Source organism: Amborella trichopoda, chromosome 9, assembly GCF_054954075.1.
Source record: "Amborella trichopoda isolate Santa Cruz 75 chromosome 9, AtrichopodaSantaCruz75HAP2 v2.0, whole genome shotgun sequence".
Classification (NCBI taxonomy): domain Eukaryota; kingdom Viridiplantae; phylum Streptophyta; class Magnoliopsida; order Amborellales; family Amborellaceae; genus Amborella; species Amborella trichopoda.
Window position 1 is genome coordinate 50567266 of NC_142344.1, and position 24336 is coordinate 50591601.

Sequence of the window (24336 nt, forward strand, 5' to 3'; positions counted from 1 at the left end):
TTATTGCAGTTCCTTTGGCAATTGGACCTAAGTTTCTCAATAGGTTTGTCCCTTCCACATGATACCTAAAATGAATAAAGTATAGGAAGATAAAGTTTGTCTCAACTTGCATGACCCGTCCGAGACTCAAGAGCTAAAACCTATAAAAATCATCAACGAGAATCGGGGAACGTGGGCGATTGGGCGAATGCCAACGAAAACTGAAAAGATTTTTAACATTCAGAAAATTTAAGAAGATAAAATACAATAAAACGTATTCTTTTAATAACCTATAATATGATCAAATATTAATCATATGGATCATATTATACTTTACCATAGCTTAATAGCTATTTAATTTGTCAAATAAAGAAAATGATATGTATACAATGAGACTATTTATTTTTTACAAAAGGAAGTCACAATCATTACTGACCATTAGATTCGAAATCAAGTGGTTGAGGATATATCATTGCGAACAAAATCCATAATAAAATTTCTCATCTATTGTGACATAAGGGGTGTTATTATATACAATCTTTCGCCTATAGAATTAGAGCTAGTCGACAAAGTGGTTATGTGTAACCAAAGCCTTATGTGATCGTCACATACCAATGAAGCTGAAAGAGAAGTTTTATAGACAACTGTGAGACCAGTTTTTCTTTGTGGAGTAGAATGTTGGAACGTCAAGCAACAATATACCCATTGGATGAGTGTAGCTGAAATGAGGATGATGAGATGGATGAGTGACAAGACAAGAAGGGACAAAATTCGAAATAAATATATTCGGGAGAACTTAGGTATAACTTCAATAGGCGATAAGATGAGAGAAATTAGACTTAGGTGTGACTTCAATAGACGATAAAATGAGAGATAGTAGACTTAGGTGGGCTGGTTATGTGCAACACAGACCTAGTATAATAATTATAAGGAGGTGAGAGTTGTTTCAAGTAGAAGTATAACAATTATAAAGAGGTGAGAGTTGTTTCAAGTAGAAGGCTAAAAAAGGATAAGGGGCATAACTAAAAAGATAAGGTTAGAAATGGTAAAAAAAGATCTGCGGATTTATGGTCACACTGAGGATATAGCCTTTCATAGAACAAAATAGCAGATCTGAATTTGTATAGCTAATTTCATACAGTTAGGAAAAGGCTCTAATGGTGATTATTGTGTACCTTACATGGAAAAATGGCCATGGGGGAATGGAGCTTAAAAGAATGTACCATATCAATTTCCCCTCGATGATAAATCTAGATTGTCTACTGAGGCAACAATCAAATCTATGGTTTTACAGACTCAAAACTTTCTTTCAAAGTTGTTCATGGTATATAAGAGATGATATGAAATCTTGAAAATTATCCCAACCGATTGCTGTTACTCGGTGGAGTATGGGCTGAGGCTCTCAACAATCAAAGTAGAGCGCACCTACAAATAGAGTCGAGAACTGTAGTTTCAATATGAAAAATCTTTCTGATGGCCTTAAAATATATTTTCATATTTAATTATAAAATTTAAAGCTTCAAAAATAGTGTACATCGAACAGATCTATAAAAACTTGAAAATCTTGAAAATTGATGGTCCAAAAATGCGTTACAATATGCACTATTTCCACAATTTGAAATCCGTTTTTTTCTGATTTCCATGCATCTTGATGCCGAGATGATCAATTTGATGATATTTGGGCATCAAAACAGCCTTTTCTAGTGAAAGTTTTGAGGGGGGCTCTAATTTGATTGTTTGGAGCCTCGGCTTTATATAAACTTTTTCCTTATTTTATTTGAGCAGTTTACAAGGTCTCCTGAGACTATAAAATTTTTCCTTATTTTTATTTGATCATTTTACAAGGTCTCCTGGGACTACAAACTTTTTCCTTATTTTTATTTCAGCATTTTACAAGGTCTCCTGGGACGACCATATGCGTGGCCTTATTTTATTCATGCAAAGTCCTCATTAAGGTGAACCTAATAAAACTGTGAGGACAGTGGGGATTGTCTCTCTGCAACTCAATTCAAGATATATGAAAGATGAGAGGAGCACCGACCATGGCATTCGCCTTGTTGCTGCTTTTCTTCATGGACATAGCCACCTCCATGTCAGATGACTGGAGAGAGAGGCAAGGCATAGGCCAACCCAAGGTGAGCCACCTCCACTTCTACTTCCAAGGAGTGCTCACCGGACCAAACCCCACATCCGTACTCGTGGCCGAATTGAATAGCACCCAGGCCTCACCGACTAGCTTTGGTAGCATCTACGTGCATGACGACCTACTAACAAAAGGCCCCAACCTCACTTCGAAGCTGATCGGCACGGTACAGGGAATTGAAGTAGTTTCTTCTCAGACAGAGTTAAGCGTCACCATGGCCCTCAACTTTGTGTTCACGGATGGCGAATTCAATGGCAGCACGCTCACGGTGGTCGGAAGGAACCCGATACTGCAGGATGTGAGGGAGATGTCTGTGGTGGGTGGAAATGGAGCTTTCAGACTGGCTCAGGGCTATGCACAACTCCGGACCATTTTGTTGGCCACCGGCTCATTGACTGTGGAGTATAATGTCACTGTGATCCATTACTAGCTTCTTATTTCACTGGTGTTGTCAGCTATGGCGCAAATTCTTTTTGGAGAGAATAACAAATTCAGCATGTATGAGATAAAAAGGATTGTTGTTTACCAATTTTGGTAAAATTTATCAATTAATGTTTTAATATTTGGACAAAAAGACATAGCATCTCATTAAGTTAGCCGTCTTGCCTTTATCATCGTCCGGGTATATCATCATCATTAATTAAATGTTTGGGCCTCGATCGTTTACATATTTTTTTTATTAAGAATTTTTTATTTTTGAGAAATTTACGCTAATATGCCTTAAATTAGTGTAATTAAAGAATTTCATTTCAATTTTCAACTTTCAATTTTACGCGTGTAACTATGAAATCGGGCCTCTATATATAAAGCCAAATGTGAATTGGGATCTTCAAGATCCAAAATCAAACTTAGACTAAAAGATGTTGTTTTGATCTCCAAAATCAAAATCACTGTGGTCCATTGCTAGCTTTTTATGATAAAAGGGGTTCTTGTCTACCAATATCTTTCTTCAGATTCATCAATAAATGTTGTAATTTGTGGTGTGGCATTACTTGATTGATGAGAATCGCGATGGATGCAATTTTGCCTCGAAGACATCTTTCTTGAGGGGAATGAAGAAGACTAGGGACCACAAAAAGCCCTTAAATCTTAATCCTCTATGCTCCATAGGACAAAGTCTCATCAAGTTAGCCGTGTTGCCTTTTATCATCAGGGGGTCTCATTATCATTTATTGAATATTTGGAGTGCTCGATAGTTTACAATTTTTTTATTAAGGATGTGTTCTTTTTGTTTGAGAAATTTAAGCTACTAACCCCTAAATTAGTGTTGTTAAAACAATTTCCTCAATTATACGTGTATAGCCTTTTTATTTTTTTTATAATGATCATTGCTTTTTCGGTTCGAACGAAGGAATCCATTACATATAATCCAAATTGGATCAAGTTCTATCGTTGATCAGACATTTTTATATGAACAGTACAAATCGGAGTTTGAAGAAGGAGAAGCAGAAGGAGGAACCCTCGACCCGTAACATATAGAGAAAGATTTATTCAACTACATAGTTTGGGCTCCTAGAATATGCCGCATTGTATCGATTTTTTATTAAGGATGCTTTTTTTGGTTTGAAAAATTTAAGCTACTAACCCCTAAATTGGTGTTGTTAAAGAATTTCTTCAATTTTACGTATATAGCCTTTTTACCTTTTTTTTATTTCAAAAATACCACCATTTTGATTCTTCAAATTGATACATGTGGTACAAATCACCGAGCGTTAACCAATTAAGCACAGTCTCTTTCTTTAGTTTTTGATATATTTGGGACGTGTAGTTATCAATAAGATTCACTATCTAAAAATAAAAAATAAATGATTCTAATAAACTAAAATAACCAGGTACCCCTTAAAATTGTTGGGGGCACTTTGGTTATTTTATTTTATAAGAGGGGTTTTTGTAACAGCGTACCCACTGAAAACTACATATGCCCCAGTTTCATCTAAAATGACATGTAAAAAACATAAAAAAAATTATAGCATGTTGTGTACTTTAAACCATCAAAATCACGACTCGACAATAAGAGCTGTGCCAAAAATATTGCTCGCCACTAGATGCCACTTGCCCAATGATAGGTTTTTCTCTCTACAGAGTATCTTTAATCTTACATCCCACCCATACATATCCATTAATGGTGCTAATTGCATACGGATGCATCCGTAGCTGTAGAGGTAAGGTGCACCTTCAAATTTTATCATGATATATAATTTTGATATAAAATGTTTTTAAGATTATTTTAAAATTTTATTTTTATATCTAATTATAAAATTTTAAATTTTAAAATGATTAAAATCAAGTAGATCTATAGACATATGAAAATCTTAAAAATTGACGGTGCAGATACTTTGTTGTAAAATGCACCATTTCTGAGACTTAAAATCTTTGTATTTTTCATGGTCATACATGTCGATGCCGAGATGATCAATTAAAGGGTTTTTCAACATTAAAACTACCTTTTTTGATGGATTTTTGAGCTGCATCCGTAGTTGTACATTATAAGGTTGCATCCTTATATAAACTTTTTCCATCCATTAATTACATGTTTCTACTTCCTCTTCTTTTTAGTTCGGTTTTACACATTTGAGAAAAATATTGCTACTAAACGGAGGAGGGCAGGATGGTCAAGACAAGTGTTTTGCATCTAAAGGCTTCAATTAGTAAGGCACGACCACATTATTCCCCGTAAGGGAAAAGTCTATAGAACCAAGGCTCTAAACAATCAAATTAAAGCGTATCTCAAAAATTTCGTTGGAAGATGTTGCTTTGATGCCCAAATATCTTCTAATTGATCATCTCAACATCAAGATATCTGGACATGACAAAAAAATGGATTTCAAGTCTTGAAAATAGTATATTTTGTAACGCATTTTTGGACCTTCAATTTTCAAGATATTTTGAAGCTTTAAACTTTATAAATAAATATGAAAATATATCTTAAGACTATCACAGAAATTTCCAATATTGAAATCACATTTCTCAACACTATTTGAAGTAGGCTCTAATTTGATTGTTTAGAGCCTAGGCTATAAGCAAAACCACACACATAAAATAAAGAATATAATAACAACATCAAAATCAAAGAAAGATATAATAACTAGCATATCCCAAATCAAATGAGGGCTTTCCCCAAATATTTGAACGGCAATTCCAAGTGAAACAATTGCAAAAAGACCCTTCTTTTCTAGTTCATTACGCCATCCACCAACATAACCTGGCAATAAGGTTTTTCCCAAATACTTGTTTTGTTTTTTTTTAAGGTAAGGTTTTTCACAGATATTACCAAGGAGTTTTCAGACCGGGCCATGTATAAAAGAAACTACCTTCATCAAACATCTCATTGAATCCAAGATGAGAGGGAACGAAGCATTAGCCACCTGCATGGCGTCATTGTTGCTCTTCTTCTCCTCCATGCCCATTTGCCAAGCACAGCTAGGCCTAGGTGAACCAAAAGTGAGCTGCTTTGATTCCTACTTACATGACCTCCATGTAGCAAAGAAGCCTACGTCAGTGACCGTGGCCAAAGCCAACACGGCAAATGCCTTGCCCACTCTCTTTGGCGAGGTTGTTGTTATTGACGATCCCTTGACCGAAGGACCGAAGCTCACATCCAAGGTTATTGGTCAGGCACAAGGCCTGTATGCTTTCACATCCCAAACTGAGCTCAGTTTGTTCGAGTCCCACAACTTAGTATTCACAGATGGCAAGTTCAAAGGTAGCACTCTCATTGTGATGGGGAGGAATCTAGTTCCGCTTAAGGTGAGGGAGTTGTCGATTATTGGAGGTATCAGAGCCTTCCGCCTGGCTCATGCCTATGGTGTTAAACAAACCTACTCCAACGATACAACAACTCTGAACGCTATAGAGCACTACAATGTCACCGTTATCCACTACTGAGGAAATGTCATTCATGTATCATTTTAGAATGATTCTATGACTGATGAAATTTCCTTGATTTGTTTTTTTTTAAAATAAAATTTTCTTGTGTTGTTTCTCCTTTACAAAGCTCTTGTTTGAGAGTGCTATGCTAATATGTATGGATGGGCATAGGGTGTACACATGTCAAGGTTCGTGAGTGTTTGATGATGAATAATTGAGTCATTGAATGTGCTGAACTTTTGTGCCATTAAAGGCCTTACGAAAGCATGTAATCAATATCTGATATATCCGAACAAACAACTTCAGTAGGGGAATGATTCTGAAAGACCAAGAGAATATGGTCTTGAGGGACCGAGGAAATATGATCTTGAGGGATAAAGGGAGGGATCGAGATAGGTAAATGCTTGCCGATACTCAGATTTCGTTTGACGTGCTAGGTCAATCGAGTTGGAAAACCCTATTACCTGGCCACCGATGAAGATTTATGGGTTATTCTTTGATGAGGTCGGAGTTGCCCATCTTTCTAAGATCTGAGCTAGACTATTGATCCGTACACCATTAGAGGAGGAGATCCAGTGTGAGGTGTACTATGTCCGGTTGAGGTAATCCTCTAGTATCTTGCTTTGTGGTTTGCTAGATTTTATTTCTCATAAGCATTGTTTTGGTTTTATTTATTGAATAAATGATGTTGCAATTAATAGCAGCATGTCAGAACTACTTTTGGTTATTTATTTGTTTATTTCAATAGAGTTTTATTGTATTTGGACATTTGTAAGTGTTCTAGTCGGTGAAAAGAAAAAAAATTAAAAACTATATACATTATGCTAGATCACCTTGCCTAACTTTCATTGGTATCAAAGTGAGGTTTCATGCTACCATATCTCTTTTGTTTCACTATTTTTATGAGTTAAAAGCCAGACATTTGAAAGACAATGGCTTTGTTGTCCTATGGGAAACCTCTGAAATGATTATTGGCATGATTCCTATGCCGCAAATGTACTCTGCAGAATAGGGTTTCCTGTATTGTTTTGGAGCACTGATATGAATAAGAAGAAGAGATATTTCTCTAATATATACCGCAACGATACTTATGTTTTTTAGAGTAAGATCTTCTTACAAAATTTCAGTAGGAGATTACGGGGAATTGAGTGTTATGGACTCATCATTAAGAGGTGTCAATTCTGAACCTGCAAAATTCAGGAACTGTACATTGAATTCTGTGAAATTTTTCACCATGAAAATAATTTTATTTCTCAGTTATATTTTCCTTTAATTCATCAAATTGAGTTTACTTTAAAAAAAAAAAAAAATTTATGAAGAAATCACTTGCGGTTTGAAAGATATGGTCCTTTTATTGAAGTATGTGCAAGTGTTGTTTTCTACAATGAAAACTGTTTCAGTGATATGAATGTCATGATTTTATTTCTATTGTTAACATAATGTTTTGAGGTCCACACTGAGTTCTTAAGGTGCTATTTTGAGTCTACTATCTAAAAATAATTATTTGAGAGAGAAATATCCATGGGAAATAAAGAAAAATATTTCTTTATTGGATAAAAGTCATCCTGAATTTATGTGGTTTGGTGTGTTTGTTTGAGATGTAAATATCCATTTTTGACAAGTCTACTTAACAATGGGATATGAGGTTCGCAGAAAGATAATTACTGCCCTTTTGTGTCTACTTTTGAATAAAAGAAGTTTAAAAGGGAAACTCCAAGTGGATAGAGAGAAAATATAATTTTACAAGATAGAGTTTATCTTAGAATTCTGCAGTATAACATATTTTATGACATGAATGTCACTTATTTACTTCCATGTAGAAAAATACTATTTGGGATTCACACCATAATGTTTAGTTTTAGTTTTGAGTCTAGTTTGCAACAAAAATGGTCTCAAGAAAAAATATTTGTTAAGGCGCATCTTTGTATTGCTCATAATAGATGCCTTTTTAGGACTCGTTCAGGTTTTATAGTGTGTCATGAGTATGGTTTATAATAGTAAAACTCAGGGAGAGGTAATACAATATTAGAGAGACATGACACTCTATATGAAGGGTGCTCAATCAGGGAACTGTAAAAACTAGTAGAAACACAATACATGTAAAAGCATATTCATAGTGAAGCGATATGTAAAGAGACAGTGGCCGTATAGAAACTCTAAAGATCGATAAAGAGAATTGAAATTGTGATTTTTGGCGTGATGGCATGAAGAAGAGTGTTTTTTCATGGTATAAAAAGGGGAAAATCCAAAGACCGAAAAGATGGACACTTTGATGACCATGTGATTCTCCATCAGTTGTGTGCTCTCCGAATACTACCAAAATTCGTTAGTAAGAAAATCCAAGATCAAGTAAGCCCCGGTACCATACACTACGAGGTATGAAATCTATCCCACATTGCATGGTAAGGTCATATAAATAAAGAGGATTCATTAATTTATTTATCATTCTTTATGCTTCATTTATAACTTGGCTAGTTTTGTACATATGTATGTATTGTATGGACATTAGTTGATAGGGACTAACAAGTTTAAAAGAGCCAGTTTTTTAATACCAAGTGTTTTTGAGCCTCTTTGTGATTGTATGAACTAATTAAGGTAGTAAAATACATGGAGATGTAGTTTGATCAAGATCTATGGACCTAAATATCAAACATGAGATATGGATATGACTCAATCAAATATGTAGCATATTTGGAGTGTTTCAATGGAACCCGATATTGTTGACCATCCTCTCGATAATTTATGGTGATATGGTGTGTTGCATATGTTGAGGATCTCATGTTAAAGTCTCCAAATATTTGCCGAGAAAATATCTGTATATTTGTTAGATTTTGATAAACAACTTTTAGTTGTGTTTCGTTTTGGATAAAATCGTAAGATAGATTTATGTTTGTTGGCTGTAACATAACTTAATAAATAAGCAAAGGTGTATATGGTAAATTGATTTTGAAGACTGAATACGTTCATTTGAAAGAATATTGGACCTCTTAAGCAAAAAAACCTAGGTCAATAGTTATAGTTTTGAGAAAACCCCTTAAACTTGCGAGGTCCACTAACTCTTTATAGAAAATCATTCAAACCTTCATGTTATTTTCTAACTATTGCTTGTGAAAATATACCAAATCAAGAGTTATGATAAAAAGGAAAAACATCGAGTCTTGAAAGTATTTTATAAAGATAGGAGAAAGTGTCTTTTGTCTATACTATAGTTTTAAACACCCATATGTCATGACTCATATTTTTTAGTATCGATCATATGTCTTGTGAGTTAGTTTGTTGGAATCATCGATTACCTAATACCATGAACTATAGAGAAGGCCGTCTTGGTAGGCCTCTTTGACATATATTGTGTGGATAAGATAACTTGGTTTGTGTGGTTTACTACCAAGAGATTAGTGTGGTTGAACCTTTATGGTTTAAGAAAGTTTTGCATATGGCAAAACCAACGGGCATTGAGTTTTTTTTTTTTTTCTCATAAGGCTTGTTATACTACTTCATGACATAGGCATGAGAATGCTGAGAAAATACATATTATATGTGTTATAATTGAGTGGGCGCTTCAACAGTCCCACAATTATTTCAATTACTTGGATATTCAGATTTACATGCATTCTATTATAGGAGATCCAGATAAACTCAACATTCCAGTGGGAGTAACTACTGGTGTTTGACGGGCCAACTCGAACAACATACTATAATTTTTTTCACCCATAGAACTCAAATGTGTGGCACTAGTTGTACGGCCACAAAAGGGAGCAGCTAGATTGAAGAACTCCTTTGAGATGCAACCCCATGCAATGAGGGTACATGATGATCTTCAGTGACCACAAGTCCATGATTCTCGACGTGACATGAAAGATGGACTACGATCACACTCGGGATGCTATCCAAGTAGCAAAGAGAAAGAGGCTTCATGACTCTTGCAGGAGCTGCATCCATAAATCCTAACAAAATAAGTAAAGCGTCACCTCAAAGCTTATCTAAAATTGGAGTTTTGGAGTATGAAAACTTTCAAATCAAACATCTTGGTGTTCACCATTATGATTGTGAAAATCAAGACTTCAAGTACTAAAATTAGCATATATATATACTGTAACACTTTATCTAGGCCATCCATTTCATCCTAAAAATAAGTGTTTACAGATCCCCAAGATCTATACCATTTTTTGAACTACAAATTTTATATCCAGTAGTGGAGATAGATTTTAAAACACCCCAAAGTATTTGCCGAATGAGGTTTAGTGGGATGAAGTTTCTCTAAGGCCTAGGCTTTATGAAAATAAAATAAAGCCTCGCCTCAAATTCTCATCTGGAAATAACTATGGTGGCTCTAAATTCAATTTTCAACACCAACAATAAAATTTGAAACTTAAAAATTGGTACAAATCTTGCGAATCTATGAACACTTATTTTAAATGGACGGTTTAGATCATTTGTTACAATATATACTATTTTTAAAGCTTGAAATCCTTTTTTTTCTTTACAATCATAATGGTCAAGCCGCGATGAATGGTATAAAGGTTTTACAATGCTTAAATTGCAATTTTCAATGAGTTATGAGGTGAGGCTTCACTTATTTGAATAGGGTGAAAGCCCTATCAAACCAGTTTCCTTCAAACTGAGGCTATATTGTTTTCTCTTTTTTTCCAATAAATCATAGGCGTTATGGAAAGTGCATCTCTTATTTCTATGAGGTTGCTACAAGGCCTAGGCTTTATGAAGACAAAAGAAAGCCTCATCTCAAATCTTCGTCTAGAAAGCACTTTTGGCAACAGAACTGTCTATCGCTTTAAAATCAACTTCCATCACCGACAATGAAATTTGAAACTCGCAAATGATACAAATCTTTCGGATATTTGAACACTTATTTTTATAACAAAATAGACGATCTAGATAATTTTTTACAATATACACTGTTTTTAGAGCTTAAAATCCTATTTTTTTTCACCACCCTAATGTTCAAGCCAAGATAGGACATATAAAGATTTTTTAATAATTCAATTGCAATTTTCAAGCCAAGATACAATATGTAAAGGTTTTTTAACGCTTCAATTGCAATTTTCAATAAGTTATGAGGTGAGGATTACTAATTTTGATAGGGCTACAGCCCTATCAAATCAATTTTTTTTTTTTTTGACAAATGTTCGATCTTTTATTAATCTCTAGAAACCAATTATAGAATAAAAAATAACCAAAGAGAGAAGCCCCCCCCCCCCCCATTTGCCAATACATCAGCTAAAGAATTAGCTTCACGGGTAAACATGATAAAAAAAAACTTTGATACAGGGAGAGATATCCATAACCCTAAGCCAAAGTGAACGCAATTCCCAAGGCATCCACTGCTCCCTTTATTACATTCAAGGAGTCGCCTTCGATCAAGGAGTCACCTTCAATCCAAACAGAATCCCTACAATTCATCTCCTTGAAAATTTTCAACCCATGATACACTGCACTTAGTTCAGCCTTATTAGCAGTAGCACAACCAATGGGACCAGCAAAAGAAAAAATAACATTACCTCATCCATTTCTGAGCACCCCACCAATACCTGCAATAACTGGATTACCTAGGGAACTATCATCAAAGTTAAGCTTCAAAGTACCTGCCAATGGTGGTGACCAAAATGAATTGGGATGACAACTCCTACCTCCAAGCATAATGAGAATGCTGAGATTTCCCCCCCCCTCCCTTCCTTAGTGGCTGAAAACCATAACCAAATCATCGATTTAATTACATAACTCATTTTCCTCATTTTTCTTATATATAGGGTGTGGTTTGTATAGAGCCTGGGCTCTAAACAATCAAATTAGAGCCTACCTTCAAATAGCGTTGAGACATGGTTTCCATATTGAAATTCGTTATGATAGCCTTAAAATATATTTTCAGCTTTATTTATAAAGTTTTAAGCTTAAAAAATAGTGTAGATCAACATATCTATGAAAACTTAAAAATCTTGAAAATTGACTGTTCAAAAATTTGTTACAAAACAAACTATTTCCAAAACTTGAAATCTTTTTTTTTTTCTCATATCCATAGATCTTGATGTCGAGATGATCAATTTGAAGATATTTGGGCATAAAAACAACCTCTTATAGTGAATTTTTTGTGATATACTTCATTTTGATTGTTTAGAGCCTCCCCTCTATATAAACTTTTCCCATATGTAAGGGTGCAGTTTGTATGGAGCATAGGCTCTAAACAATCAAATTAGAGCCGACCTTCAAATAGTGTCAAGAAATGTGGATTTAATATTGGAAATCTTTGTGATAGCCTTAAAATATATTTTTATACTTATTTATAAATTTTAAAGCTTAAAAAATAATGCATATCGATATATTTATGAAAACTTAAAATTTGACGGTCCAAAAATGTATTACAAAATACACTATTTTCATAACTTTCAATGCATTTTTTTCTTATGTCTATGCATCTTGATGTCTAGATGATCAATTTAAAGATATTTGGACATCAAAACAACCATTTTAATGAAATTTTTGTGGTAGGATTAAATTTAGTTATTTAATGCCTCGCTCTAAATATACTTTTCCCTATACATAATCCATATTGCTGTTACTTTTGACCTACATTTGTCGGTACATGTGTCTCTTCCACATTATACGCTACTTCAACCATCTACGACATGTGCCGACCGGCCACTTGGCCCTCTCCATAGGATACGCTTAAAACATATAAAAAATCATCAGCTTAAAATTAGAAGAACCTGGACAATTGGATGAATGTCAATGACATATATTAAAAAAAATTAACATGAAAAAAAAAAGTATATAAATTACTCTAGGGTAACCTACAATATGATCGAATATTATCTTGGATCATATTATACTTTTCCATAATAATTAATTGTCAAAGAAAGAAATTGTCAAGATCACCAAAACTATCACATGCTACTCTAATGACTGCTTAGCTTTAAAGACATTGAAAGTTCCAAGCACGATGATCGCACGCTTTCCATTAATTTAGAAAAATGAATATTTCAACTATCTACCTATATTTATTGATTTAAGTTCAAAATACGCATAGAAAAACACATCGTGTTGAGTTAGAATAGTTGCAAATGGGTAAAATATTAAATATTTCGTATTTACGGGGTATTCCGATAAATTTCCAATTAATTTATAAGAGAAATATTTTGTGGCCCTTCAAGACCAACGTATGATATTCTTGTGGCCCTTCAAGACCATGAACCCGTGATCCGATTTCCCAAAACATATGATATTCTTTTGATAGAAATAACTTATGATTACTTTGATTCATTCTTTAGATCAACCTTAAAATAAAAAAACAAAAAACAAAAAAAAACCAAAAAAAAAAACAAAAAAAACAAAAAAAAAAAAGCAAAAAAAGAAACAAAAAAAACAAACTAAACTGTTTATGGTGCTAAAAAAAATGTACCCTATGAATTTCCCCTCATAACTCTTGATCTTCTATTTGAGCAACAGTCAAATATGGGTGTGGTTTCTATAAGGTTGCAAACTTAAACAATCCATTTAAGGCGCACCTCCAAATTTTATCATAGCGTATAATTTTGATGTACAAATAGTCTTATCTCATAATCTATTTTCATATCTAATTTTAAAATTTTAAGCACCAAAAATGATTAAAATCAAGTACATCTATAAACATATGAAAATCTTGAAAATAGACGGTCTAGATAATGTGTTGTAAGATGCATCAGTTCTGGGATTCAAAATCCTTTCTTTTTTCATAGTCATACATGAACATCGAGATGATCAATTAGAGGGTTTTTCAATATTTAAACAACCTTTTCCAATGGATTTTTGAGGTGCATCTGTAGTTCTACATTTTAAAGTTGCACGCTTATATAAACCTTTCCCATCAAATATAGGGCTTGACATAAAACTATTTCTTTCAAAGTTGTTCATAAGATAGATCAAAGATGATATGAAAATATTCAAATAAAAACGAAAATCCACTGGAAATAATTTTAGATAAAAAATTATTCAAGGAAATCATTTATCTTTAGTACAAGGTACTCACAATTAACCTTGACCATTGGATGTAAAATTAATTTGCTATACTTTTTTTCATTGACCAAGCTCAAACTTCAAAAGTAATTTTCTCGAACTTTGAAGCACACTCGAGCTATCAGATTTTCACATGATTTGGTTGTAAGTATATGTAACCTTATCAAAAGTAAATAGTTTCTTGGTATACAATCCCATTTTAGTCTACCATAAATGGGCCTTTATTTAGTCAACCATCTTACAAGTCTTGTGGTCCACCATTTGTGCCCCTATTTTATTTATGCACAGTCCCGGGCTCTATTTAGACCAACCCTATACAAATTGGGGATTATGTAAAGGACATGGAGTATAAAGAGCACGCCTCACCTCTTTGTAACTCAATTCAAGATCTATCTAAGATGAAAGGAGCACCTACAGTGGCGTTGCTACTTTTCTTCTTGGCCATAGCCACCTCCATGTCAGATGACTGGAGAGAGACCGTAGGCATGGGCCAACCCAAGGTGAGTCACCTCCACTTCTACTTCCATGAAGTGGGCAAAGGATCAAACCCCACCCCCATACTCGTGGCCAAAGCAAATAGCACAAAAACGTCACCAACCAGCTTCGGTAGCGTATACGTCGCTGACGACCCACTAACAGAAGGCCCCAACCTCACGTCGAAGCTTATCGGCAGGGCACAGGGAATTCAAGCAGCTTGTTCTAAGACTGAGTTCAGCCTCATCATGGCGCTCAACTTTGTGTTCACGGATGGCGAATTCAACGGAAGCACGCTCACGGTGGTCGGGAGGAACCCTATACTGCAGGATGTGAGGGAGATGTCTGTGGTGGGTGGAAATGGAGTTTTCAGACTGGCTCAGGGCTATGCACAACTCCGGACTATTTTGTTGGCCACCGGCTCATTGACCGTGGAGTATAATGTCACTGTGATCAATTACTAGCTTCTTATTTCACTGGTGTTGTCAGCTATGGCGCAAATTCTATTTGGAGAGAATAACAAATTCAGCATGTATGAGATAAAAGGGATTGTTGTTTACCAATTTTGTTAAAATTTATCAATTAATGTTTTAATATTTGGACAAAAAGGCATAGCATCTCATTAAGTTAGTCGTCTTGCCTTTATCATTGTCCGGGTATCTCATCATCATTAATTAAATGTTTGGGCCTCGATCTTTTATATATATTTTTTATTAAGAATTTTTTATTTTTGAGAAATTTACGCTAATATGCCTTAAATTAGTGTAATTAAAGAATTTCATTTCAATTTTCAATTTTCAATTTTAGGCGTGTAACTTTGAAATCGGGCCTCTATATATAAAGCCAAAGGTGAATTGGGATCTTCAAGATCCAAAATCAAACTTGACTAAAAGATGTTGTTTTGATCTCCAAAATCAAAATAAAATTTGTAACTTCGGATCTTAAAAATCCAAAGAGGGGACAATTTAGGAATAAAAAAAAGGGAGAAAAAAAAAAAAGGTAACTATGTAAAATGAAAAATTTTGTGGGTATGTCATTAAGGGTGCAGTTTGTATAGAGCCGAGGCACTCAACAATCAAAGTAGAGCACACCTTCAAATAGTGTCGAGAACATTTTTTCAATACTGGAAAACTTTGTGGCAACCTTAAAATATAGTTTTATCATTAATTATAAAATTTAAAGCATAAAAAATAGTGTAGATCAAGCAGATCTATAAAAATCTTGAAAATTGACGGTCCAAAACTGTGTGACAAGATGCACTATTTCCAAAACTTGAAATCTAATTTTTTCTCATGTCCATGCATCTTGATGTCAAGATGATCAATTTGAAGATATTTGGGCATCAAAACAACCTTTTCTAGTAAAATTTTTAAGGTAGGCTCTAATTTGATTGTTTAGATCCTCGATTTTATATAAACCTTTTCGTTTATTTAATAATACTAAGTATCGAGAAATATTTCATAAATTTCTCTTTTGTTTTTTTAAATCAATGTTGTTTCTCAAAACCGAATCAAAAAATAAATTCAAGCTCTGGAAACCAGTACGACTTTGAAGCGACGAAGTACTAGATCTAGAAACAAGTAAGTCGTCACCCTGCATTCGTTGAGTTCAATGGATTTTGCATTCAACCAAAGGCGTGTGGAAATATTTTCTAGGGAATATTTTCACTTGAATGAATTCCTTTGCGTGAAAAGATGTATGGAGAATAATTAATATAAAAATATTCTCACATCTAATCACATGAACGGATATTTTCACGTAAAATAATTTTTGAAAAATATTTTCACGTAAAATAAACATTCTTTTTTCCATACGTTGTCTAGGACGGTTTGTAACCTCATCTGCTTTATATATGAATACACAGGTGGAATGACTAAATTTACCAAGTCCCATAAAAACAAAGACAAACTACATTACTGTCAAGAGATTGGATTAAATTCAAAAATACCTCTAGAGTCACAAAAGTATACAAAATTTTTTCCACAGAACTTACAATTGTTCAAACTTAGATACAGACAATTTCTTACTTGAAAATTTTTTAATAAATTCGAATAGACATGCCGTAAGGTACACTATCATCCTTCTCTCTTTTTTTCTTACTATTAGTAAGATTCTGAACTTGGTCATTTTTCACAAATAAATTTTTTTACATGGTTGTTAATTTTTTTTTTAAATTGCTTGTTTTCTGCTTATTAGAAATAGCTTATTAAACATTAAGAGGTAGTTTTATCAACATACATAACCGATTAGAAACTGAATAGGTAGCTGAAAACAACTTTAAGAAGAAACTAATAATATGTACAATTTTTTGGTTTATACTAACCGATTAGAAACTGAATAGGTAGCTGAAAACAACTTTAAGAAGAAACTAATAATATGTACAATTTTTTAGTTTATACTATAGAAACTAACAAAATTTATGATAATATCATTCTAAAGGATGAAGTTTTTATAAAGCATGAAAACAAAATAAAGCCTCATCTTAAATCCTTATTCAGTAGCAAAAATCTCTATTATGGTTCTAAAATCAATTTTCCAACACTGACATAAAATTCGAAACTTAAAAAATATAAAGATCTTGCTAATCTATAAACACTTATTTTTGGGGCAAAATGGACGGTCTAAATAATTTGTTACAATATATGCTATTTTTAGAGCTTGAAATCCTAATTTTTCTTCACGACAATAATGTTCAAGCCTAGATGATTGATGTAAAAGTTTTCCATTGCTTGAATTACAATTCATGATGAGTTATGAGTGAGGCTTTACTTATTTTGACAGGGCTGTAGCCCTATCAAACCATTTTCCCATTCTAAATTACCAATATTCAGAAATCCCACAAAATGTTTTAGTTTAGATTCATGTTTTTTTTCAGTTCCTTTTTTTCTTTTCTTGTATTACTTTTACTTCTACCCTTGAATGTTTGATGTTTAATCTTTTTTTTTCTTAAAATCTGAAGGTTCAAAGTTGATACTTGCAACAAAATTTCACAGAAGGTCACAAACTTCAATTTCGAACCATAAAAGGCCCGAAGTTGATGTTTGCAGGTTGGGGGGAGCCAACTTTAAATGTCCAAAGATGTCTGGAACAACTTATGAGAAAAAAAGATTGAACTTGAGGAAAAAAAAAAAAACGGCTACAGAGGCAAGGCTCTAAAAAATCATAATAGAGCGCACCTTCAAATAGTGTCGAGAAATATGGTTTCAATACTGGAAATCTTTGTGATAGCCTTAAAATACATATTCATCTCTAATTATAAAGCTTCAAAAATAGTGTAGATTTAGCAGATCTATGAAAACGTGAAAATATTTAAAATTGATGCTCCAAAAATGCATTACAAGATGCACCATTTCAAAACTTGAAATCTAATTTTTTTTCTCATGAACATGAATCTTAAGCATCAAAACAACCCCCTCTAATGAAATTTTTCTAGTGAAATTTTTAGGTGGGCTCGAATTTGATTGTTTAGAACCTCGCTTTTTCCATTTTATAGATTAGTATTGCGTTGCTCTATTTCACAGCATTAAACTACATGCGTAACGCATGGCTGATCTGACGGTCAAGACATCATTTTGAATTTTAATTTTAATTTTTTTCTATAAATCCAAATAAATTGAAATTTTAGGTATGAGTTCTTCAAGAATAGGAGAATCTTAAAAACATATCAAAAGATTAATTTGCAAGAAATAGATTGATAAAATACCCCAGAAAATTTTTAGATATATTTTGTCAATTTATTTTTTGAAAGTTATTTTTTAAATAGTTTTATTAGGTGCGCTTTGATGAGAAGAATGGATGCCTAAAATTTCAAACTATTTGGATTTGTAGAAAAAACATTAAAATTCAAATAAGAAATGAGGTCGTGACCGTCACATAGACCCAGATTCAATCAGAGCTATTCGGCTCATATGTTCATATGAGTTAGTGGGCTAATCTCAGCATTTCCTATATATATAGGAAAATTCTTCTCAACACTTATATACGAAAATGAACAGTGATTTCGCTTACCCTTATCAACGTCCAAAGTTCATCGCATGGTCACGATTATCTGATAGTGTTTTATTTTCATTTGTTTTTTACAAATTGGAATGACCTAAAATTTGGAGCGTGCATATATCTTAGTGAGATGCATCTAATAAAAATATAGAAAAAAAAAATCGCAAAAAATAAATTGACTAAAATATTTTTTTTATATTTTTCATAGATTCACCTAGTTTCTATGAACACACATTCCAAATTTCAGGTTATTCTGATTTGTATAAAAACAATATAAAGAAATCACTACTGGACAATCGTGACCGTGCGATGAACTTTAGACGGTGATAAAGGTAGGCGAAATCACTGTTTATTTTTGCCTATAGGTGTTTTGTAGACTCTTCCTCTCTCTCTCTCTCTTTCTCTCTCTCTCTCTCTCTCTCTCCCTATATATATATATATATATATATATATATATATATATATATATATATATATATATATATATATATGAAGATGCTAGGGTGAGCCCATGGGCACTTGGAACAGTGTAAGCCCAATGGCATCTGGGCCAATCTCACAGTCATGACTGTATATCAGTAATATAATTTTAATACTTTTTATATAAATCCAAATAGCATGACATTTGGAGCATAAACTCTTCTCATCAAGGCACACCTAATACAATATTAAAAAAATAATTCACATAGAATAAATTGACCAAAATACCTCTAGAAATTCTTAGGGGTATTTTGATCAATTTAATTATACGAATTATTGTTTTTATATTTTTATTAGATTCGACTACTATTGAATAATTGACCCTCCAAATTTCAAGTAATTTTAATTTGTTGAAAAAAATTAAAATTCAATTACGAAATACAATTGTGATAATTGGATCAGTCCATATTCAATCAGGGCCATTGAGCTTACAATGTTCCATGAGCCCATGGGCTGACAGGAGCTTTTCCTATATATATATATATATATATATATATATATATATATATATATATATATATATAAATTAAACTTGGGAGAAAAAAAGGTACGGCTAAAACTCAAACTTTTGGGGGATATTTCTTATGTAAGAGTAATTTAGAGAGACATTAGCATAAATTTTTATTCCTTTTAATTTTTCCCTTTTATCCAATAATCCAAACATCGGACCTCTTTTTTATTTTATCTATTAGTTTTGTGAAGTGTAAGGACCTGATCGATGTCTAGATCCTCCATCAGCTTGGTTTTTGTGAGGATTGTGTGAGTCAAGAAGTCAGAGGTAAGAAACGTCAAACCAATCTCTGTACTATGAATTTTAGTCCAAGGATTGGTTCATGATTCCAGGACTCTGATTGCTTGGCTTGTATAAACATTTTGCAAGCCTCGCATCCAAGGCTCCGACCTTGAACCACTATGATTATGAATTTCATAGTCCATAGTTCAAGTTTCCAGCCTTGACTGCTTGGCTTCCACAATGTTCACAGGTGGCCTGTATGTTAATTTCTAGAGAAAGTAGTCGTACGCGTTAGCTCGTCAATAAGATATCGAAGTCCACGGAAAAAAGGCGAACACAAAGCTCACCTGAGAAAAGGGGAACTCAAAGAAAACCAAGAAGCAAATTGGCAATTAAAACAACATACTGAATGAGGACCAAATAGTTGGAAAAGTGTTATGATGATAATTATTGAATATCTGGGTCCGACCGATGAATCTGAGTTAGGCCACGTAAAATTTTCCAAAGAAAATTAAAAAAATAAGAAAATAAAAAAAAACATTCGGGGCATTGCAATACAACATCTTGGGGCATTGCCCTACTAACAAAAAAATCCAAAAAATATAAATCAAAATTCGTGTTGATCGATGGGCAATTTTGACAAAAGTAAAAAAAGTGGGTTGACTGATATTGTTTGTAATTTCCACAAATGAGTGGTGCATTTCGTAATAGACCTAAAATTTTAGCGTTGGTACATAAATCACTTAAAAAAAGAAAAGAAAGAAAAACATATCATCATAGCTCCTTTTATTTAGTCCATTTGAAGAAGCTAACATTTCCTAAGAGATGAAAATGTTAAAATAAACAATATGACCTAAACCACAATGTGATGAAAATAGATGCTTATTAAACACTACTAAATTAGTTCCATAGTGCATTTGTATTCGGATATTCATGAAAGCATACACAAGCACCTGCATTATATGTTGACTATCAAGTTAATATTTTCAAATTTTGTGTCCCACATCCATAAATTTTGAGTTTTACAATGATTGTGTTGCTTTAAACTTTGGAAAAATTAAAAGATAAAATAAAATACTGCCCGAAATTCAGAACATCAGACTGAGGGGAATAATTGGAAAAAATAGAAAGGGAAAAAAGAAGAAGAAGCAATGGTCCGATATGTAGAACATCAGACTAATGGAGCTCCTTGATGAATTTTGAATCTCCAGGTAATTACACTATTTAACACGTGTGCTGCGCCTGCATGTATGTCAATTTATAGAGACACCAGTAGGCCTTTTTGACACGGTATCTCATCCAGAAGATATACAAGTCCAGGAGTTGAATCCTATACTTTGTGCTAATTAAACGCTAATAAAGCTCACCAAAGAGAAGGGCAAAAAAAGGAAACCAAGAAGCAAATTGGAAAACTGCGCATAACAAGAATTTAATTAAAAGCCATCCATCTCATACATGATTGCTACGCCAACCATAATAAGCGGATTAATTATTCCAATCAAGGTTCAGGGACTTAGGCCCATACAATGTGGGTGTCAGGTAAGAAATGGCAAGCAAAACTGTGATCCGCCTTCACCCCTGCGGGAAGAGCAGCAAATGAATGTGGGTGTCAAGTCCTAGTGTTTGAGTGGCAGGCTGCAATCGCTTCCACTATGCTCTTATCTTCTCCTTCCAACCTCACCGCATATATTTTGCCCTCACCAACATGGTGGCAGTAGTACAGGGCATAAGGATACGCCATGTTATGGCACACTGTAGAGTCAGGCGTCGCAACCTTGTGCTCCACTCGCTTCACGGTGTAAGCTTGGACCCCGGAATCCTTGTCGATATGAGTGTAGAGCGTGGTGATGCTGCGGTCCATAGTGGATCGGGTGGCATAGTCAATTACAGCCTCTAAAGAGGTTAGGCATTGAGCCTTGCCTCTTAGAGATTCACACCATGCTAAGGTTTCACGCACTGCATTAGCCTCAACAGAGGCAGTAGGCAATGAGAAGCGCTTTAAGATTTGTGGAAGTTCGGCCGATGAGAAGAGTATGGCATCTGCGATCTCACGAGCAAGGAAAGGTGCGGCATACGCAAAGTCGGATTTAGGGAAGTAAAGAACTCTGTTCATTCCAACTTTCAGCTCCTCCTCTAAGAAGAATGTGGTTTGACCCTAACTTTCAGCTCCTCCTCTAAGAAGAATGCGGTTCGCCTAGGGTCACGCTTATGTGAGGAGTCAGGATAGAAGAATCGCGGATCTCGATTGTCTGCAGTCATAGGCACCACTCCTATGGGTATGGGATGAAGACGGGCACGAATAAAATAGGGTATTGCAGTTTTCGGGAACACTTGTTCCCAATAGCTCTCAGGTGTTGCCAGTACGTTGTACAGGTTTAGTGTTCCCTGCAATTAGTGGACACCGAGAAGTGAGAAAACATTGAAGCGTATAGTTAAGCATAGTCGTAGTGCAATCCACTGTACAACGTATAGTAAAGCATAAACCGATAAGTAAACAACGAAGCCGAACGTAATAAGGATGCAACTAAAATTTTACTAAAGAAAAAAAAAAAAAAAAAAAAAAGAATCTTAATGCTCTATAGTAATCTTGATTTTGAATATGCAAAGGATAATTTACCATGAGGAGAAGCAGTACACATGCAAGAGGCAGTTTGTCCATGTTCATGTTTGTAAAGATTACAAAGCAAAGAGGCTGGTTTTATGGATGTGTTTCGTGCGCAATGAGGGAGAGAGGTCTCCAAATTTATATATTTATATAGGAGAGAGGGGCGTAGTTTGTTGTGGACAGAGAGAGCGTTACATACGCATGTTGGACACGCGGGCTTTGGCAAGGAAAATGATAAGAACGGCAATACGTGTTTGCTAAATAAAGCACTTGGAAGCTTTGGATTCCTTTGCAAAGGAAAATGATAAGGACTGTCTTTTGTGTTTGCTAAATAAAGCACCTAGAGGCTTTGGATTCCAAACTTATGACTGGTCCATCTTAAAGCCATTGATACTAAGGGTCTAAATGTTTTCGTAGTAGACTAATTTCTTCTAATTGTTAAAATTTATTTAGTTTTTCATGTTCATGATCTTCAGGTTAGAGATTACATACTTTTAAAAGTTAAATCCAAAAATCCATCTCAAAAGTAGATTTTTTAAAGGTGACTCATTTCTACATGGACTCATAGATATCGTGTTCAACACTAAATTAGTTTTGAAGTGCATTTGTATTCGGATATTCGCGAATGCATACACATGCAACGTTGTGTGTGTAGCTCTTAATTTTTATATCTAATCTATTTCTAGATAAGCTTAATAGTTAATACTATAACAGAAATTTTTATTTTTATAATTTCTATGCATAGTTATCATGTAAAAGGCATTTGGAAATTTGATATTAAGTTTTTTTTTCTGTTTGCTCCTAATTATTTTCCTTATAAAACTATTTTTTTCTGTCAAGTGTTAGACTAAACATAAAATATATTTTTAAGGAGTGTGAATGCATTTTTTGTTTTTTCGCAACTCTATGTATCAGAGCCAAGTAAGAACTGATATTTATTGTTGGATCTGGATATAAATTGCTTTTTAATTATCGTAGGTGGAATGATCCAACATTGGCCAAAATCAAGAAACTATGAAGACCCATGAAGGTTATAGTATTTATCATGATATTGTCTCTAAAGAAACTTTTGACAGCATATGTGTTGAGAAATTGCAAATAACATTGAATAATGTGTCTTTAATGCGTAAGAAGGGCGATGAAACGGCAAACCATATGTTTTTGCAAAGAAGACGATTTGGAAAATGGAATGTTGATTGGGTTGAATTGCGAACAGTCATTCCGGTGCATGTAAATGATGTTTTTGTCAATGGAAAACGGAGGATAATTTGGAACGTAGTAAAAGTAGTTTTTGCATGAGAACTGTGGAAGGAATGGAACAGAAGTTGACTTATAGGCAACAATTGAGAAGGTAGATGAGTTATAGAGAGATAGGGTCTACGTGATGTAAAAAAAAAAGAGATAAAAGGAAATGTATGGGAGAGAAAAATTGAAAAAAGTAGGTAGAGGGACAAGGAGAAAACCCTAGGGGAGAGATAAATGTTTTATTTAATTATTAATTTTATTTTTATTATTTCAGTTGTATTGAAAAGAGAAATATCCATTCTATGTAAAGAGGCTGGAATTGATTAAAGAATTTAGATATTTTGAAACGATCTTTAGGGTGGACTCCCTTATATACCCAGAGAGATGGTATATTCTCTCAACTGTCTTTATTTTTTGTTTTGGAAAAATATCTGCTTACCCCTTATTTTTAAGTTTCATTTCTCAATAGGCCTTAGGTTTCAAAACATATCTTGGGACAAGAAAATCTTAGGTTTTATATCTTTTAACCTTCTGGAATAATATTTATCTATTTTAAACCTATTTTTTAGCCCAAACAAATTTAAGAAATACACCCTTTCTAAATCCCATCCTTTCTCTCTCTTCTCCAAACTTCTCTCCCTCCCGTGAGTCTCCCCAAGGATACCATCCTTTTGATAGGTTTAGAAAAGATGGAGCGTAAAAGTGTTATAGAAAGTGCAACTATCTCTGTTCGTCTTGATGGAAAGAACTACAATTTATGGTCTTTCCAAATGCGAGGTTTTCTTATGGGAAGAAAGTTATGGGGCTATA

General features: G+C 33.9%; 1 long non-coding RNA gene and 3 pseudogenes across 1 annotated transcript; 3 read left to right on the forward strand and 1 right to left on the reverse strand.

Annotated features, from left to right (window-relative positions):
• Window positions 1-2021: 2021 nt before the first annotated feature.
• LOC148780624 (dirigent protein 22 pseudogene) lies at window positions 2022-2552 on the forward strand (annotated as a pseudogene).
• A 2939-nt stretch (window positions 2553-5491) lies between these two features.
• On the forward strand, window positions 5492-6007 carry LOC148780625 (dirigent protein 21 pseudogene; annotated as a pseudogene).
• An 8327-nt stretch (window positions 6008-14334) lies between these two features.
• LOC148780626 (dirigent protein 22 pseudogene) lies at window positions 14335-14931 on the forward strand (annotated as a pseudogene).
• Window positions 14932-21089: 6158 nt separating this feature from the next.
• Window positions 21090-22398, reverse strand: LOC148780627 (uncharacterized). The gene is made up of 2 exons (XR_016041713.1): window positions 22294-22398; window positions 21090-22061 (listed from the first exon to the last, which is right to left on the reverse strand). It is a non-coding gene; the product is annotated as an uncharacterized LOC148780627 (long non-coding RNA).
• Window positions 22399-24336: the final 1938 nt, after the last annotated feature.